Source organism: Augochlora pura, chromosome 2 (assembly GCF_028453695.1).
Source record: "Augochlora pura isolate Apur16 chromosome 2, APUR_v2.2.1, whole genome shotgun sequence".
Classification (NCBI taxonomy): Eukaryota; Metazoa; Arthropoda; class Insecta; order Hymenoptera; family Halictidae; genus Augochlora; species Augochlora pura.
In genome coordinates this window covers 18,390,561-18,410,918 of record NC_135773.1, presented here as the reverse complement: position 1 = coordinate 18,410,918, position 20,358 = coordinate 18,390,561, and the positions used below count along the sequence as shown (strand labels likewise).

The following is a 20,358-nucleotide window of genomic DNA, read 5'->3' as shown; positions in this document are numbered from 1 at the left end:
GCCTATCGAAAAATAGCCGAGAGTGATACGGAATGCCGGCAGCACTGGCAAGGATAAATCGCCGGCGGAATTTAATTGGCGGCCGCGCGTGCCGAACGCGTCCATTCAATTTCGCAGGCAATGGGAACGCGATAGGCGGTTTGCGTTCGCTGTCTCTTTCCTTTACACGTTCGCGAAACGAGAAACGAACGGACCGAGCCTGGCCCCAGCACGGCGCGCAGCGAGACGCAATACTGATTGTAAGCTCCGAAATAATTCATTCGGCTGATCGTACAGATCGCAACGATCATTCGATTAATTGCACCAGCGCCGAGAGCGCAACGGCAAATCCGGTCGCCCGCGCCATTCTTCATAAACGAGAAAATCCAGGTTTATCAGTTTTGTTTCGCACCGGTCGATCATCCTCTATAATAACCCATCGCGATGCATTCGCTAAAAATAATTTTCCGACGCGCAACACTTCGAACAATCGGGCACCGCTTCACCGAATTCTGTTAGTTCGGCGGAATCTAACCTTTCGCAATGAATTATTATTTTATTGTTATTGTTACTACTTTTATATTATGAATTAAACGGGCTGAATTATCCTTTAAATTGTAGAATATAATACAAACCAATAAATTTAGTTAGAGAGTATATTATAAATTGCGTCAGAGATTTGAGAACCAATTAGAGAGCAGGGTAAAGATTAACGTTGTCAAATTTTGATCTTCTTTATCTTATTTTCTCGAAACAAATCACTGTATATTTCATATTCCGTGATCCAAGCGGAATTTTGCTCGCTTAGTTAATAAATAATAATTATAACGAAAGCGAAGGGCGCGATGGATTTCCTGTCGCGAGAGAAGACGGTGTAAAAGGGAGGGACACGAAATTACAAAATTCAACTAGTTTCTAATACAATGATCGGTTATATTGATTCGACTTTACGCGCAAGAACAAAATCGAACGTGGCAGGACAGCGTTCAAAACGCACAAGATGCGATAAATCACGTACAATTAAAACAGCTTCGCGCGCAAAGCATTAATCTCGCTGCGCGTTCCATTTAACGAGCGCGTTGACAAAGGAAGGAGAATGTGTTCAGCTTTAATTCGAGTTTGCCGAGAAGATTATCGAAGTAGCGTCCTCTTTTGTGTAACGCTAGTTACGTCTGTCGCGTGCGCTGCATCGTGTCGTCGACTTTCAAGCTACTTTCTGTCGCGAGTCTAATTTCCAGCACGTTAATCATTTCATTACGCGAGTGCTATGTGTTTACAGGGCTCGCACGCTTCTCGGTACTCACGCTTCGAAATGAGCGTACACGCTTTGTAGAGAACCTCCGGGTAATAATTATTTTGAAACGCTGTAGTCGGCCCGCGGACTCGGCGTCGCCGGTATAACGCGTGCACGTATGTGTGTACAGAAGCGAGGCTCGAACGCCGCGGAGTCATTAGGTCGTTAGACAAATTAGACTACAAGCTGCCACTCGCTCGGGATTATACGACGAATCGGGCGCGTTATCAACGGCGGACAACCAGCCGACTAATTAATACTTTCTGGGACTGCGTCGCTTCATTATCAGTCGCGCGATTGGCTCGACGATAGCGTGGAGTTCCATAAATCGAACGAAAAGTTTTGGGGAAACCACCACCGATCTATTTCTCAAGGGCAAGTGCAATGTACTTAATCCGTAGATTTGATTTTGAAAAAATCCACATTTTAAAAACATTTTTTTATTATTGGATACTGTGTACGTCTATACAGGAATATTAGCAGCAGACTTGAGCGTCTAATACATTTAGGATTTGTAACTAAATTAAGAAACGGTACGAACAAAAATAACTAGAACAACTTACATTAATAGAAAATATATAAATAGGGAATATAAGTAGCAAGCGACAAATTACAAATTAAAGATACATACAGTGCTGCTTTAGAAAAAACGCATTAGCGATGGGATACATGGCTGAAAAGAAAAAGTATAAATCGAGTCCTTCTCATATTAATTCTCTAATACCTCTTAAAGATAATGCATATTTCTAATTAAAAAGGGTTTGACATTTAACAAACTGATAATAAGATTTTGCAGGTAAAATATGGTAACGAGGAAAGTTTATTCCTTGTTCAAGAGAACGACGCGTCGCGTCGCATTTACGAAATGTCGGTTCACGCCGAGCCACGAAGCAATAAACATGTTAGAACTTTGATCGAGAACAATTCGCTCCTTCGGATCATCTCCTCGAAGCAAATCTATCAGCGCGGAATATAGTTGTTGCTCGCGGGCTCCGATCGGCTGTAGTCGTCGAGGAAACGATCGGGATTGAATCGCGGATGAGAAAGGTGAGAGCCGACCGCGAACGACAATAACGAGCCGCCGTTAAATTTATGTTAATTCCCGGAACAGCTCTCAGATCGAGACAATCGACCGTTCCCCGAAGTTTATGAACTCGTTGAGGCAGTGACGAGAGGATACCTCGGAGAGAGAGAGAGAGAGAGACGCGGGAGTGCCGCGCGACTATTTATCGTCTATTCGGAGCAGAGAGGCGCGGATCCTTGGAGCTTATTCGCGTGTATGCGCGGTCGGAAACGAGCGCGAATAAAGACGAGCAGAAGCGGAGTGATTTATGGTCGCGGGGCACTCGCGCACGCAACTCGTAACGAGCAAAACGATTTGAAGGCAAAACAAACGGGAACGAAATTTCGAGCGAGAAAAACCTGCGGAGGAGAAATAAAGAAATCGAAAGAGAATGAGAGAAAGAGAGAGAGGGGGGGAGGAGGGAGAGGAATAAGGAAAGTTCGATACACGATGTACGACGAAAACGTGCCGTGCCGTGCGCCGCATCGGAACCGACGACCGAAACGAGCAAAACGAAGAGCGCGGAGCAAAACGAACATCCGGAGAAAGGGAGGAAATTTCGCAACGGGTGACAGTGACGCTGGCCTATAAATAAATTGTCGTGCAAAGTTGCACGAACAGAGGCAGAGGCCAAGGGACCCTGCGGGACCAGATATCACGTCTCTGCTATCCTGAATTTTTCAATCACGCTATCACAATACAATTTCGTAACCGTCCCTGCGTGGGCCGATAAGCGGGCATCGGGATCTATTTTCGATCGCGATAAAATGATTTTCAACGTTCCTTCTAGTCACATCCGAGTCGAGTAAAGTCGGGTTTCTTTGGATCGGTAGAATCTTTCGCGCTAGCTGAACATCCTGCTTTGTAATTTGCTGATTTCAGCCATAGGCAATCTTTGACTTATGTATACATGTACGCATGGTAATACATACGCTACTTAGCTCGCTATTAGTATTTACTTCGCAATTCATACGGTCAGTTATATCGCCCAATGTTAATACGTATTATTAGCAGTAGATGTTTGATAATCACTGAATTTGTTTGCGTTATATGTAAACTGCAGATTTGATGCATTTACAAGAAAAATGGGCAGGTGAAATTACAAAAAGAAAGGAGCTATTAAAAATTCGATCGATAGAAATTTCTATTCGATCTCTCCTGCAATTTCTCAATTTTTGGTAGGGTAAGAAACCTCTTTTACCAATGTCGTTATTTTGATTAAATTATACATACCTTTAACTATATTTCAACGTTTATTACGATTGTTCACCTTTATCTGACCCGGTGCGATAACCGTTAACAGCGTCGCATTTTCGATTATCGGGATCAATGGAGCTATTAATAAACGTAACAAAGTGTTCTGAAATGTAGCTCCGATATTGCCGGTGAAATGTCGAGCTCAGAATCGGCATTTAGCGACTGGAAAATTTGGCGTGGGATCGCTGTGCGCGTAGTTACGGACTCGTCTCGTTGAACGTTGTAAACGAAAATGTAATAACCGTTCTAACACGGTATTCGATCCACCCGGAACGATATCGGCGTGTCGGTGGTTGCAGATTTTCGGATCGACAAAAGGCCGCGCAACGGCGCGGCGGTTCAGGATATGAAAGCGTAGAAGCGATACGTTATGGCACCGTAACGCATCGCGAAGGGATAAAGCGGCGTCACAATGAAATTGAAAGGTATCCGTTTCAAAGCGCATCGCGTCGTCGCGATACCGTACACCGTACGTGCGGCGAACACAATGATTTGCGTCGGTTACAATGGCCCGTGGAGAAGAACCAAGACGGAGCGCGTTGTTCCCGGTTGTTGAAACAGGACCGTTTCTATCGTGTGGTAAAAGGCGAGGTGAGTCCTTTGTAACGAATCGGAAAGCCTTCGAGATCCTATGGAATTACGCCCGCCTCCGCTTGTTCTTTCGATTTAAACGGAACCACTCGTAGAATCGCGCGAAAATAGCGTCCTTACATTTGTCGACAGTTCTCGTAGCTTTCTATTTCACACGTCGATCTTTCCCGCAATTTGAACCTCGTTCCACCAGCACGATACAGATGTGCGATAAACGCGCGATGTCTGTAATTTATTTGAACATTTAAGGATTGTAGCAAAATTTCGTTACCCTTCGTGAACCAAAAATGTTAACCCCTTGCACTCGGTGACGCTTTAACCCTAAATCCAAAATAATCTTTTTGAGCTACAGTATTTCAATTTTCATTGATTTATAATTGAGCCGCCCAGTGCACACATCGATTAACTCCACTTTTTGAAAAATCTTAAATTTAAGTGTCAAAGCACTTGGTATAGTCATAACTTTTTATATTTATAATAACTTTCCTGAATAATAAAGATTAACACCATTAAACGGCAAAATTTTTTTTTTTTTTTGGCTATTTTTTCTTGTTAATTTTATACATTAAATAATATTAATTTTATACATTAAATTATACGTTAAATGAAAGCTATATCTGTATTTATTCATTCTACATTATATATGTGAATCTATGTTATAACAGGAATTTTAAAAATCAATGTACATCATTTCATCGCGTTTCTCAACTTTTTGTTTTATGGAGTTAGTCGATGTGTGCACTGAACGGCTCAATTAGTGCATTTTATGCAGATTAGATTGAGTCATGGAACACGGGCAACACTTTTAACAGCTTTTAATAAACATATATAAGCGAATTTAGTAATTTGGAAATTATTTTCCGTGAGCAGAAAATTAAAAATTATAAAATTATGCGAAAATTGTGCAGAAATTATACGAGACCATAATAGAATCGTAAAATATAATGTACAGCGTTATATTTAAATCGTAAAGGTGTGCAAGAAAGGTTCAGTGACTCGGATAACTTATTTGCTGTAATAACGAGACTTTTATGCAGTTTTTCCATCGTCCGATGAGAGACCAGGCTCGGAGGTTGAGCACCTCGTGCGGAACGTTCGAAAATATCCACGATCGGAAGAACGATCCATGGAATCCCGAACGGTACGTAAAATCGTCTCGATTACAGCTGCGCGTGGCTTCACGCGAATTTCTTGAGAAGACGCGAGCAACGAAACGTTAATTAACCGAGGAAGATGAACGGCCTCGGTCAGACTCGCGGGTTTCGTGATAACGAGCACCTGGTAGCTATTCAGACGGCCCACAAGCTCGCGAGCGTGGGTCGGGCATCCATGGATTTTCGAATCGGTTCGCTACGACCTTCGGCTGCAGCAGCTGTGCAAGATCAACTGGAGCAGCGGCGCGTTTATTATGTGCTCGTGTACGACGCTTCAAATCGCGCTATTCGATTCTCCGTTGTGTCGAGATTCGTTCGAGTCGCTTGTTACCGCTGCAAAGAAACATCGGAGGATAGTTTTTAATAGTTACTACCGGTGCAAAGATCGATGAAATATATAGAGCGTATTGTTTCTTAAACGATGCAAATATGTTGAAATTTAACTAGAAAAAATGTCGCTCACTTTGCAAGAAAGATCAGTCAATGACTGTATCATTGATCTGTATCAATGAAATGACACTGTTTTACGTAATTGTTCAACTACTCGCGATCTTGGTATATACTTTTCGAGTTTTCTATCTTTTACTGAATATTTTATTCGAGTGACATATTCTAAGCACACAAAGTTCTTGTACTTTTAATGCGACATCCAAGCAACTTCATAAAACCAACTACTTGTGAAGGTCTGTTTTCAGCATTGGTTATTCATCACTTTGAACATGGCACTTCGATATTAAGCAAATAATAATATTAAGAAAATAATATTTTCATCTCTTTAATATTTCTCTGCTCCCGTAGAACTTAATTTATCTCAGCCACTTTTGTAATTATCATTAATTCGTTTCCAAATCAAATGTATCCAATATGTATAACATCTCAAATTTTACATCAATCAACGTGTATGTTAAATCTATGCTATAAAAACAGTTATGAAGCTCGTATATAAAGAGCAATAATAATAATTGTAACAATAATCATTTCGACAATGGAGAAATTTTACGTGGGTTCGAAAGATACGAATTACATTCGTATTCCGTAGATTAAAAAGATCAGTTAAAAATGATTTCAGCTAAGGAAACGAGATGCTTACTAAACACGGAATAAATTTTACTATTTTTTGGAATAAATTAATGTAAAAGTACTGCCGTTTTTCACTTTCTTATCTGAGCCTACAATAAAAATTTAAAAAATGCATTTGGTATTTCTTGGTAACTTACATGCATACGGAAAATTTGATCGAAATCACAGTTTATTAAAAATCACAGTTCAGAAATTTCAACCAAAACCTGGTAAATTTACACGTTTCAATGGCTGCAGCTTGACTATGCGTCAACCAATTTCGATGAAATTTTCAGCATGCAAATTACCGTGAAATACCAAATGCATTTATGAAATTTTCATCATAGCTTCAGCAGAAAACGAAAAAACGACGGATTGTTTCACATTCTCTTAAAATGTAAAATTAAAAATTAAAATTAGGAACAGTGAGCTAGTTCCTATTTACAGAAAAAATTCAAGTAATTTAGGCCAGTTTTAAAAAAGTTACACCATTCTACCAGCATTGACTCGATTCAGTTCCCCGCCGTATGTCGTCGAAGTCATTGAAATCGCTGAAATAATTATTCAGCGACGAACGATGAAAATCTGTTTGCTGGCGCAACAGCGTGACCATTCGCGACGTGTGGCCATTTTCCCAAGGTGGAACGGGGGAGGGAACGTTCTCCCTTTTCTCGAGAAATTTCAGTTTCTCAATGTCGGCGGCGAGCGATTGGATAAGAGGAAAATGGCGTACTAAGACCACCCACTCTATCGGGATCGACGTCGTTTTCACTCGAATCAAATCGTATCAAATCGAATGAAATCGACGCGAATCGACACGACGAAAGGTAGAACGCAATGCGACGGGTCCGGCCAGTCAGTAAGATTCGCGTTCTCCCTTGTATGACAAACGATCGGCCATAACGTCGAATTAACTTCCAACCGGTCGGTGTACGTTTGATCGAGTCCGCCGGACCGTATCCGGCAGGATGCATTCAGCCCTCGTTCGAATGCTCGGTAGTAATCAATCGACTGTAAAATACTCGCGAGTAACAAGAGTCAGTCGGTCCGCCGATTTTTTCGCGCGACGCCATGTGTCCGATCCATTTGCTGGCGTTACGAGTCGCGTTGCTGTTGGATCCGTCTCTTCGAAGAGGACCTTTTGCTTGCGTCGAACTCGGTCAAACTGATCGATTAAAACCGGACAATTTCCTGTTATTTTATCTTTATTTTCCTTACTTCTCTTTTTATTTTTGGCTTCAGACCAGAGTCATACGAGCGTCGAAAAAACAAACGTTGATCACCTTTTTCTTGCTCCTTTATTTAACACCAAACAAGTACTGACGCGTGTTATCTTATAAAGATTATAATCTTTATAGGAATATATTCTACAATTTTCAATGCAAATAACTTCACGATTTCAATAATTATAGGATAAGAAATGCGAGACTGGTCATTTGACTCGCAGCTACATATTTTATGCTAAAAAACAGGATCTTCCTCGTGTTCTATTAGTAAAATGAAGAGAGGCAATCCCAACGTCCATCGATTCGACGCTCGTGTACTTCCAGCCAGAAACGTAACGGATGATTTTAGATCGGTAATAGTAGTTTTGACCGGTAATGGTTTTAAGAGAGGATTCAGTTCGTGGAAAATTGAAAGACTCGCGGCCTAATTGCGGCAGCCAAATAGGTTGAATAATGACTTCCGAATGAGAAGTTTGATACGTCTTTGAAGAGAAATCACGGCGAGGTTAGGATTCAACGGAGGGACGATAAGAACCGCGGAGTTTTTGGAGAAGTAACTTCTCGACCGGCTAGATAACTCATTATCTGGAAAGCATCGAGGAAGCTTGGGCGTATAGGGGCGAAATAAGAAGGGCATTAAGGTAGCTTTGGATCCTTGCGACAAAATTCTTCCTAAGGGGAATATACGGAGCGTTTTTTTTCAGCGGTCGTATTTCTCTCGCGCGACTCGCGTTGAGACACGCTTCCTGGAAATACGCCGAACATTCCGGAAGCCGGGAAAAATTTGTCGCCGACAGATGAAATATTTTCGATCGATCGGCGCGAAGAATGTAAATCGCCGGCAGGAATTATTTTCATGCGTAGTCGCTCGCGGCGTTTACACGGTCGCGACAAATCGCAAAAAGAGCTTCTAAAGCGCATAATCGCTCGGCCACAATTAATTCTGTCGCAACGAGCATTTTTCTCGCGCGGCACGGGCGGCTCGGGCGCGAAGAAAATTGCTTTACATCGTTCCCATCGAGCGACGACGCTTCGGTGATCGTAGTGGCGCGACACGGGATTCCTGAAACGCGCGATTATGCTATCGAGCAGCGTTCCGATCCAGCGATCAGGTATCCGGCGAGCGAGGTATCGACGAGGACCGAAATGCCCGCCATTTTCGAAACGATTACGCGCTGCGAAAAAATCGTGAACACCGACCACGCGACATGGGCGAACCGCGCGTAAAAGGAGGAGTCGGCAGTTTGTCGTCGGGATTAATTTCGGGGGGGAAAGGAACAAGGCGGCGTGCTTGTAAGCAACAAATTAACGCTTGCCGAGCGCCCGAAAAAACGAGACGGTGGCCGCGAAATGAAAAGACGACCGCGATCCTTTCGCAGGAGGCGCCACGGAAGAAGAGGCCAAAGCAGAATCAACAAAGAGGCCGAAAGCGAAGCGGAGAACACACGGACAAAGATCCGCTCGCTCGACAGAGACCGCAGAAACTCACACCGGATAGGAAAGAGCAGCTTCTCTCTCGTTCTCCGCTGGTGCACAGGGGCGAGACGAGTGAAAAAGACCGCAGAACGCTGGAGGGAGAGTGGCCGTACAGAAAACGGGTCCACGACTGGGTGGAGGAACTAGTCTTACCTAGTAGATTGCCCTGTCTCGGTTCTCCGGCGTGCTTTTGCGTCCAGTGCAAGGTAGGAGGGAACCACCGAGAGCGCTGCTACTCGCCGAGGAGGCGGAAAAGAGAGGCCAGAATCGCGACGCAGAGGCACGCAACCACGTAATCCTCGTGTGTCGCACTTACGTTGACGTACACGCAAAGAGAATCAGAGAGTGAGAGCGAGAGCGAGAGTGAGAGAGAGAGAGAGAGAAAGAGAGAGAGAGTCGGAAAGAAAAGGAAGGCGATCAAGAATCGAAGCGACAGGGAACGAGGAGAAAAAGAGAAGATCGGAGGCGAGAGGAAAAGAGCGCGAGCAGGGCCAGCCGCTGGAGCCGAGAGGGAACTGGAGCCGTGGAGCCAAGTCGGAGGAACAGAGCCAGAGTCGGAGCCGGAGTCGGAACAGTGACAGAGAGGAGGACCGTGTGTGCGTAGCGTCGGAAGAGTGTACCACCAAGAGTGGACCGCTAGTGTTGTGACGGCGATCGTGCCCACGACTTCTCCGGTCCCGGCATCCATGTTCCGTCATTTCTGCAGTCCCCTCCACCTGCCCCTCCACAGCGAGGATCCTCTTCGCAGGCCGCGGGGGCCTCGTTCCCCCTTTTTTCCCCAATCGAACCGAATCGTTTTCCCCTAGACGCCGCTTCCGAGTTTCCCACTCTCGCCTCGCTCCCCACCTCGTTCCCACTGCTCTCCGCGGGACTGATTCCCCACCAGCGGGCCGCGGTGGGCCCTAGCGGTACCCCCACTCGGCCGGCCCTCGGCGGGCCCTCCCCCATCGGGCGCCGCTCTCTGGCCCCTGGCCCCTGGCCCCTGGACTCTGGCCCGCTCGACGTTTCGTGCGATCCAGATCGTCAAGAGCGCCGCTTCCGGCGAAAAAGCGGACCGGACCGGACCGGCGAGGACCGTTTTGTTTCGTCTCGTTTCGTTTCGCCTTGTCTCGTCTCCTCTCGTCTTGTCTCGTCTCGTCTCGTCTCGTTTCGTTTCGTTTCGGCGATGAACCCGCGCGAGCTGACCAGCCGTCGCGCGGTTACGAGAGACTGAGAGAGGCGGGGGAGAGGCAGAACGTGTGCCCCGAGACGTGTGTCTGTCCTCCGCGGTGTTACATCCTCGGGACCGTTTGTGCGGAGAACGTGCGCGCAGGTGTTTCGGGATATAGTGTGCATCGAGCGACGCAGCCAACGAAGACAAAGACACCACGTGCTGATCCGAACGCAACGCGATTCATGGGTACGTACGATTTCACGCTTCGACTGCCGTATCGCCGACCGATAACTTGTAATTTATTGGCTCTACCTAAAGGCAGAAGCCCTTCCGGCAAATGAATAAATATCAAAGGTATCGAAATACCCTCGGAACCCTCGTAACTTCCAAGTATTATAGTTTGGTCGAGGATCCTCGAACTAGCTAGCTAAAATTTATCGTGGTCCTAACAGTATTTAGGGTGTTCGACTGCGATCGGTGAATAGGTGTCACATGTGTATGACCGACGTGGCAGTCAACGTGTTAACTCTTTGAGGCGTACGATTTTAAAGAAAATAAGTTTCATAGAACTTGTCGTTGTAAAAGGCAAAAATCCACATACTTCGCCAACCTTAATCACAACAGTGTCAACAACTTACAACTTGCGTAAATACTTGTTTTCTCTCGTTTATGCATACACCGTTGGTTCTTAGCATTGCCAACTAATTAAAACATCAAACTGTATAACTATCAGTAACTTCAACTTTTCCAGGTGGGTTAAAATACACCTCGTCGTGTATAGAAAGCTATGTAAAGGGTGTGACAGTTTTTAACTCGCCTGACTCCCAAGAGTTAAACGTCGCGGACATCTCTCGCCTGATAGACCCCCTCGGACTGTACGATCTTCCAGAGATAAAGATCCTCCGATTCGAGATGGATGCTGACTTAGTTATAATTAAACAATAGAACAGGAGGAATTGTTTAACAAAGATGCGGTTTTAATAATGTTTCAAAACAATAAATGCAATATTTCGTTCAATTGCTGCATTGTTAAAAAATGTAAATGGAAACTATTGAGCGAAATTGAAAGATTAATTAGTGAAAAGTGGCAGTCGCATTATTAACGTAACTTTGGGATCCCTTGAAGATCCTGGACACTAAACAGTAGACGGTAGAACCTCGATTAACCGAACGGGATTTACATCGACTTTTATTATTTAGGTTTTTGATTATTCCAAGTAATAACAATGAAACCATAACGATTAAACGATGACCTGCCATCTTATACTATTGTATTAATCATTTTTCGAAAATAACATTTTTAATTCGGTTAACCGGAGTTCGACTGCAATAATAATAATAATAATAATAATAATTTTATTGATCGATAGGATATAACTCTTTGTTACAACCCTTCGTTATAACATATAACTAAAGGCTTCCACGTGGAATTAAGTAAGGAGAAATACATGAAATTTAGTCAGAATGTGCGAGTGGGGATGAAGACGTAGTATGCGACATAGTAATCGCAAAGAGGGTGGGGACGAGAACGCATCGCGCGGATTGAATCGTCCCGTTGAAAACTGGACGGAAGCTCTGCCCCGTAAATCGTATTTACTGTAATTTTACCGGGAGTAAATCATAATTATCCGCGGCCTCAATTAAACAGCACTCCAGCGTAATTGCTATTGTTAGGATCGCATAACGCGTACGAAATATTATTAATCGGATTTCGGGAGATGCGGATCCACAAAATGATCGGCTATTATACCAACAGGGAAGCACATTGTTATTTAAATCATTCGCAACCGTCGGATAGAGCGAAATTATTGTACGGACGCGGGATTTTGTTTCTCGTGAACGAAGTTCTCCCGATTATGTTGCACGCTTATTAAACCTCGTCACGTTAATTGTCCACGGCCGTTCGACACAGTGTACCTACGTTTCCAAATTATCTAATTCGACCGTTTCAGCTACGATCGCCGGATATTGTTCGTTTAAACTCGGTCGCCGATTAATGGGCGCTGGACAATTAATTGGAAAAGGCGAAAGCATTGAGCGGCATCGTTTTAGTACAAATGGCTACCGTAATACGTCACGTCGCATTAATCCATGATAAAAAAAATCACTCATTTCTGCTATACATTTCAATCTCGTTATTTACTTATTTATTTTTCTATTTACTTACTCAAGCGAGCAGAATAAACCTGATAGTGCAATGAAGATTCTGAAGACACGAAAACTGACGTGGCAAAGTTAATTGCTGTTCAAAATATTTTTGAAAGTCCACCTGTAGTTGTTGCACCGTTGAATCAAGCTTGTCGGGGAATTCATTAACATACATACAAATCCTTGCACGCCTAGATGTTACATACGTTGCAAAAGAATCGGGATGTTTTAACAAAGTAAATAACAATGAATCTTCTACATGCACTCAATCTGTTCTAATCGTCATCTGAAGAATCGAGAGCATTCGTCTTCCAAGGATTAAGCAGAAGTCCGAAAATCCGAGAATGATCGATAAATGATTAATAAATACATGATTATGAATATTCTTTTTACGAGCCGAGCCAAGCGGCATCGCGCGGCGTGCGCCGGGTTAATCTCGCCGGGAGCACCTGCCGTCGCGTCGACTCTCGCCTCTCTGTTGCCTGCTTGCTTATTTAGTAATTAGAGGACAAAATTGCCTCGTTACCCGAGAATTACGCAAAGGACCGTGGGACCGGCTACGGGTGGACAAGGGGTTAACGAGCACGCCATTCAAGGGGAGAAAAGTAATTGATCTGTTACGGATAGACGTTTCAATTATTACTCTTCGCACTTGTAAAATCTGTCTGTGGCTACCCACGGTGGCCAATCCATAACGATAACTTAACTTAACCGACTCTTAAACTACGCGCGAGTTAAAGACTCCGTCGTTGTCCTCGAATTTTACCGAACATACGTGTCACTGAATTTTACATAAATTCTGGTGTAGGGGATCCTCGTCGCACGCGGAACAAACGGATCGTTTGTCGATCCGCTCGACTTAGCGGAGACGTTTCCACTTCAGCGACCGAAAAAAAAGAAACGTATCGAGAACGTGTCCCGCTGATCGAGACGAGCGACATTAACTCTCGAGTGCATCGAATTAACTCTTGACACAGGCATTCTGTTAACGATGCCTCGAGCGTTCGCTCGCGACGGGCGCGAAACGCGAAGAGTGAACCGCTTTGTCCGCGGCGACACGCGATGTTCCCGGATCGCGACGTTTCTTCGAGATGATACAATGTTCCGATCGGTTTCCGGAACGCGAAGTTAACGGTCTTCCTCGAAGCCGGGAACTCCGGGAAGAAGAGACCACCGACAGAGATCCTCGACTCGCTCGCGATCACTCGGAAACCGTCGCGTCGCATCGCGTCGGTCGTTCGGTTCGCGTCCCGGGAAAAGGATGGTTACGACAAGACGTGCACGCCCAATAATCATCGTGCTCCGTGTTTAACGAGCGACTCATCCGACTGTCATGATCCCGTTGATGGCCGCCATTACGATTAAACGTCAAACGTTTACGCTCTTACAGATCCATTTGCAAACGGCGCGGCGGCGGCGGCGGGCCGAACAGTGCGCTGTCAATGGTGAAAATGAAAAAGTCACTGCTTCGCATCTGTTCAAAACTATGCCCACGATGTGTTAAAATATCTAAACAATTAAATTTGGTAACAGATTATTCAAACATTCAGCGGGAGGTTAGTTTCAAACGAGTTCTCCGAATGGATTATAGGAAGATCAAATAGTCTTAGTCCACAGCGATTGTTGTCTTATGAGCCACTTTACAAAATGATTTTGGCAAAAAGTGATGGTCAGGCGATGTACTACATCAATTAATCTGTGGAAATCTTACAATATTTATGTACAATTTACATGAAATGAAATAATTAAGCTCGATTTACTTACCTAGGCTTCAGATAAGGTTTTTAAAAAAGCGGCTCGAAATATCCTGCGATTCCTATTCCCATATTCATCAGATAGTGTATTTTGATATTATATAAGCTCTTTTTGCAAAAATAAGCGGCCTTTAGGTTCATTAATAAAATATGAAACCCTAACTCGAACTAATTCTACTATTCGAAACGATCGTTTCTCATTTTCAGGTATTAACGAAAAATTAATGAGAAAATTTTTCAGACAAAGATTGCCCAGTATTCAGCTAACAATAAATTTTATTAATCCCTTGTACTATAGTAACTGGTCAGACTCATGGTGAACATTTTATGCAAGCTCTACTAAATATGAATATTATTAATTTTTTCTACGTCGAAGTAAAAATAAATTCTTCTATCATCAAAGTATAGAAACAAAGATGAATAAAGACAATATAGGAAAAAAAATTGTCTGATTCTATTAGGAAAATTATTAAGTACGAATAAGTGCTAATCGTCACAGCATGAGAGGAGCCATAGTGCAAGGGGTTAATAAAAATCTGCATAAAAGTCTTTATTCGATGAAAAATGAAGCTGGCAAGAATTCATTTTATGAGATCGTATAATTCTTTTACGCAAATCGATACATCTTTCTATTTTCTCTGATGACTTATTAAGTCGTTTTATTCGAAAACTGATTAACTTAGAAATTAGAATTTTCATCCCGGATGCTCGTATAAACGATGCACCGCGCGCCGTGCCGCGACCTCGCGCGTCCCATCGTCTCTCCGTCTTCCGGACGGACGGCTGCCAACGAATTTTCTAATTTGTGAAACTCCTTCTTTTTCTCAGCCGAACTCGCTAGCTCGCAGTTTACGGAATTATTACAAGAAAACGATAGTGTATTCCGAATTCGAGCTGCCCGGAATTCTTCGTCGAAGACGGAATGCGTTCGCGAGACTCCCCAACTCAAACCCCGAGCGTTAATTGGAGTACGGACGCCCCCGCGCCGAGTTCCTCGCAAAGTTAAAGCGCTCCCTGAGTTTGTTCTGGCTCGTCGAACTTCCATAAATCTTCGGGCCAGGCGAACAGATGCCACGAAACGACGTCCACGATCTTCGAATGTTCACGGCCCTTCTTTATTCTCTTTTCCGGTGAAATTGCTCGTTTGTCGTTAGGCTAGATACAAATGGCCGTCGCCGCTACTTCCTCTTATCCCTTCGCGGACGGTGCTAAGTGCCGCGGTCTTATCTCTTTGCGCTGGGAAATATTTTTACTCGAAAACCTGTACATTCTCTTCAAACTGCGGTATTTCAATTTCGCATGATTTATTACACTTTACGCGTACGACGTTGGCCCGCTTGTACAGCACATGCGTTTTCCATAATGTTTTAGAGTCTTTGTTTTATCACCTTTAAAGTCGGTCAACCGTTTCCGCGGTTCGACCACGAAGATGGTCCACTGATGTTCAGAATGAATTTTCAATGAGTTTTCTTGAATCCATTCGGTTCACTGATTACAATCATAATAATAATAATAATGTACTAATAGTAAATAATAATAAATATATGAATGTGTCACAGAAATGGAAGCACAAAAAGGAGATTTCATGTAGCCGTCACACGAGTACAATAAAAATAAAATATATATGATACAATACAAAAAGTAAGAAACTAAGTATAGTGTAGTCTATACATATATGTGTATATAGTCTGTATAGTATATATAACGTATATGTAGCAGATTTAATAAATATACATAGTGTAAGAAATGTAATGAATGAAAAATTATTAGACATGCAGACTGTTGCTAAAACAATAATTCCAAAGAAAAATTAATAAAAAGTAATGGAACTATTAGATAGTAAAACAGTGAACAATAATTGTAAAAATAGCGGAGTGAAAGATGTGTAAAAACTATGAAGAACATTCAGTATAAACAAAGATAACGGAACTTAATAGCGTAACAATGATTTAATTATATGCATATATAATATTGTTATAATAATATTCGATTTATATGAATTTGTAGACATCGAGAAATAGTTGCAAATCGCTAATAAACTTTAATGTTTAGTCGTATATTAGAGTTACAGAATTACGATGACCCCTGAGAGGGGACTGCCGAGTGCAAAGGGTTAAAAGTACGAAAGCATTCAATGGCGCCGCACATATCGTCATTCGAGTGCAAAGGGTTAAATAATGAACGATATATCTGACGATAATAAATCGAATGATATATACAGTCCTGATGTCCCCAATATGTCTAAATTCGTCCTAAAAGGGTACATTATTGCTGCCGCCAATGCGATTTCCGTTGGAGCGATGTTCCCCTTGCTCGCGCAACCTCGACCACCTTTGCCGGGACGAATCTTCGAGTCGGCTCTCCGCAGACTTCGTTCGATATAGGTTAATGTCTTGTTCCTGGCGTGAACCCGTTAATTATCGTATCCCGGTGGACTAATCGACGGGAACGGGCCGCTTTCCTCCTCTCGTTACACCATTACACGGTCGTAACAACGTGAAAGCGAAGCGGTCAGGGCGGCCCTCGTCAAGCTCGTCAAGCTCGTCAACCTTGCGTCGAGTTGCATATCAAATCCGAGTAGAACGAATCGCGTTGCAGTTAACGACCGTGCCGATCCGAACAAGGGGGACTCCCGAGCAATTATTTCATCGTTAAGATGGACCGCGCGCGACGCGGCACCGGACACGTATCCTGTAATACCGAACTCTGTAATACCGTCTCTGCGCTTGTTTCGAAATTATCGTTACCATGTAACGTAATGCCATCCTTCCGAGACCGCGGGCCACGATTTTCTCTCCAGCGGCCGATCGTTATCGGCTCTTCTAATTAGCGACGAGAACTTTCCCCTGTACGCTTTTACACCGTTTCAAACATTCGCGAGATGGATTTTCAAGTGCCGCCGAGTTTTTTCCTTGCCCGGTTAAGTTGTAACGTCCTGCGCGGGATCGTAGTCGATTTAGCTCGCCCATTGAAACGAGCGCCGCCGTTAAAATGTCATTTTATAGGCAGTAACGTTGTAATTGAGACTCTAGCCGGATTAATCGGAACGATTTGACTTGCTCGTGCTCCTCGAAACTAATGAATCGCTGCGCAAGTTGCAATCGATGCGGGGAGTCGCGAATTACGCAGACGGCTCGCTCAGAAAATAATCAACGCTCGAATAGCGTACCATGCCGACAAAACTGTTTATTATTACTTAATTCGTTTATTTATATGTACGAGTAAAAGATCTATTTGTTACAGAGGTAGAAATAGAAAGACAGTGATTTTATATAGCCGTCGCGCAAGTTCAATAATACAATCGAGAATATATAATACAAAGTAACTAGACAAGTAAGAAAAAATATAGCTTAAATAATAAGTAAACTGCGAGTATTCCTCTGCTAAATAAAGATTGTAAAAGTGAATCATAAGAAACGTAAAAATCTCTTGCTTCGTTTAATAATTTTAATAAGCCGCATGTAATATAAAACAATTCTCAAACACTTTGAATGTCTTACCAGTTTTGTTTTCGATCCCAACACTACTGTGAAAAAAATAAATAAACGCTACAATCTAATGATGAGTAAATAAATAACCGTTTAAACCTATTTTTCGACGCGTCACCCTAGATTCGCGAGTTCTTCGTAAGCTTGGAAAACGTGAAGCATGAAGTTCGTTGCCGGTGACTTGATATTCCAGCAACAATTTGAAAACTCCGGGTCCAATTGGACCCGGGCCACGCTCGCCCGAGCGTTAATCGAACAGCAATTTTTACCGTACGCCGTTCGTTACCGCAAAGAAAGTTAATTTCACCGAGGCGTGGAAAACCCGACGAACGCGCTCGCATTCAAATGATTCCGCGAGAGACGCGAGTTTCCAGTGCCTTCTGGATCCGTCGCGATCGTGGATCGTGGATCGTGGATCTTGGTCATGGCAGTCGGCCGAAAGGTAAAAGCGACTGCGTTTAAACGGTTTACGCGGCAAAAATGGCACGGAGCCCGAGGCACGTACGCCGTCGCGGAGTCATTTAAAATGCATGACGTGTTAATAGAGAAAAGGAGTGCACCGGCAAATTGATTAATTATCTTTTGGGGGAGCGCGAGGTTCAAGCGGCCGTAAACACGGCGTCGCGGCGCGGCGCAGAAATTCGTTTTGTTACGTTTCCGGTTAACGCGCTCGCTGCTTGAAATAATTGTCTACGTAAGCGCGATAAACATCGCATAAATTATACATGCGAAATTCGTGCGTTATATCTTAATGGGTGATCGAGCTCGCCGCGGGACCGAAGTACATACCGGCGAGAATAACGCTTCCGTTCCGAAAATAATTTCGGCTCGCCCACGAAATTCTCCGCTCTCAGATTTCCAAAAGCATTCACGCTCTTTCTCTCGTTCTCCAGTTCTCTCCCTCTCTTGACGTTCAACAGGAAATTGCAGCGTGGCGCGGTACAGACAAAAAGATAACAAGCTATACGGCATTGTTAATTTTCGCGGATGCAGTTGACGAATTCTGCTTCTGGCGTGCTGACTGCGAGTTTTACGACTAGATTGAGTAGGTGACATTTCAAATAACAGCGATCAAATTACTCGTCTGATCTGTGTTATTAATCCACTGGCAATAAATTGGCTGCTGACTAAGTCTGACCAGGATGTTTAGCGTGCAGGAGAACCGTGCGAATAATCGTTTCAGTGGACTTTAACCTTTCAATTTATTTAATTACTAAATTTCTTTATTTAAATTTTTATATTTAAATTTTTATTTATTTGTTCGATAAACGGAAAACCCCTTAGATGAAGCTACGAAAATGCTTCTTAAAACGATCAAACGAGGAGGAAATTAACAGTAACGAAGACACGATTGATAGAATTCTGTTCGCAATGAAGTGTGTACCACGTATTATATCCTTTATCGGATTACCAAAGGACTAAACTAACTGGAAAATTGAGAGAGCAGTACTTGACAAATCTACAACACTATTTGTAATATCGCATATTCCTTTTTAAAAAACTGTCGGTCTAATTTTTGCATCGTATTGTAAACATTACTATAAATTAACCCTTTGCACTCGAGCGGTGACTGTGAGGCACCATAAAGTTCTTCTATCACGTTGCAAAATAATCTCTACACTAACAAAGTTTGCATTTAAAAAATTGTTGAGGTTATGTTATGTTATTACGAATGGCAAGAATCAATTACATATATGTATATAAAATATACTTTTTTATATAATATGGACATACTATAAGCCAGAAAAATTACTTTCGATTTCCAGTTGAAATATCTTCGAGTGCAAAGGGTTAAGACGCAGAATAATCTCCATCAGATATTGAAACTACGTTAAAATATTAAATACAATATATATCAATTATAAAATACTAAATAATGAAGCCAGTAATTCCGGACAAACAATTACGGCATTTACACTAAATTTATCTATGCCGACTAAAATAACCGATCTCACATTTTCTGTGTTCAAATTGTCGAAGTCAATCTTTCCTGTATAAAAACAATTAAACAAGTGCCTTTAATTTCTCTTACATTGTAACAAGAATGGCGAAAATTCGAAATAAATTCAATATTACCATCATCGTACAACAAAAAACGTTAGTCACTTTACGAGCTCGGTAAGTTTAGTGTTAAGTGCCTTCTAAGCAAAAATAATATCATGTGACATGCATCTCCTATCGAGCGATAAGGGATTTCGTGATCAAACGGTGGTATAGGATATCCCATGCGTAGGGGGGCGAAGCGTAGGAAGCGACGCTGTTGTTTCAATCTGATTGGATAAACGACCCCGATAAGGAGTTTAAGAAGTTGAATCTTTGGGGGTCGCTGTGCTATATTTAACCCTTTGCACTCGAAGCCATTTTAATTACAATCTAAAATAATTTCTCTGACATACAGTATTCCTATTTTCTGTGACAAGATTCAGTTTATGTATATGAAATTTAATCTTGTGATTCGTAGAAAGTTTCAAATTTAATAATTTTTTAAATCTAAACTTATAGAAATTATCTTGAAACGTGGTATAATAATTTTAGTGGTGCCTTAGAGTCACCACTCGAGTGCAAAGGGTTAACATCCTTCGTGCATAGGTGATCGCCTGTTTCACGAGAATTTGACGAAAGTAATTTGTGCGGCGAGGTGTATATTTTGCGCGGGGTAGCGTAAGAAGAGGCGCGGCATCCCCGACGAAAAGGGGCGTCGCGGCATTCCGGGGAT

At 42.8% G+C, this 20,358-nt stretch overlaps 1 protein-coding gene across 3 annotated transcripts in view; it reads left to right on the top strand.

The window, feature by feature from the left end:
- Window positions 1–9,514: 9,514 nt before the first annotated feature.
- Window positions 9,515–20,358, top strand: part of LOC144474967 (A disintegrin and metalloproteinase with thrombospondin motifs 7) — a 104,429-nt gene continuing 93,585 nt past the window's right edge. For all 3 annotated transcript variants that reach the window (XR_013494801.1, XM_078190409.1, XM_078190421.1), the window contains exon 1: window positions 9,515–10,498. The gene's annotated coding sequence lies outside the window, so the exon portion shown is untranslated. The remainder of the gene's footprint in view (window positions 10,499–20,358) is intronic.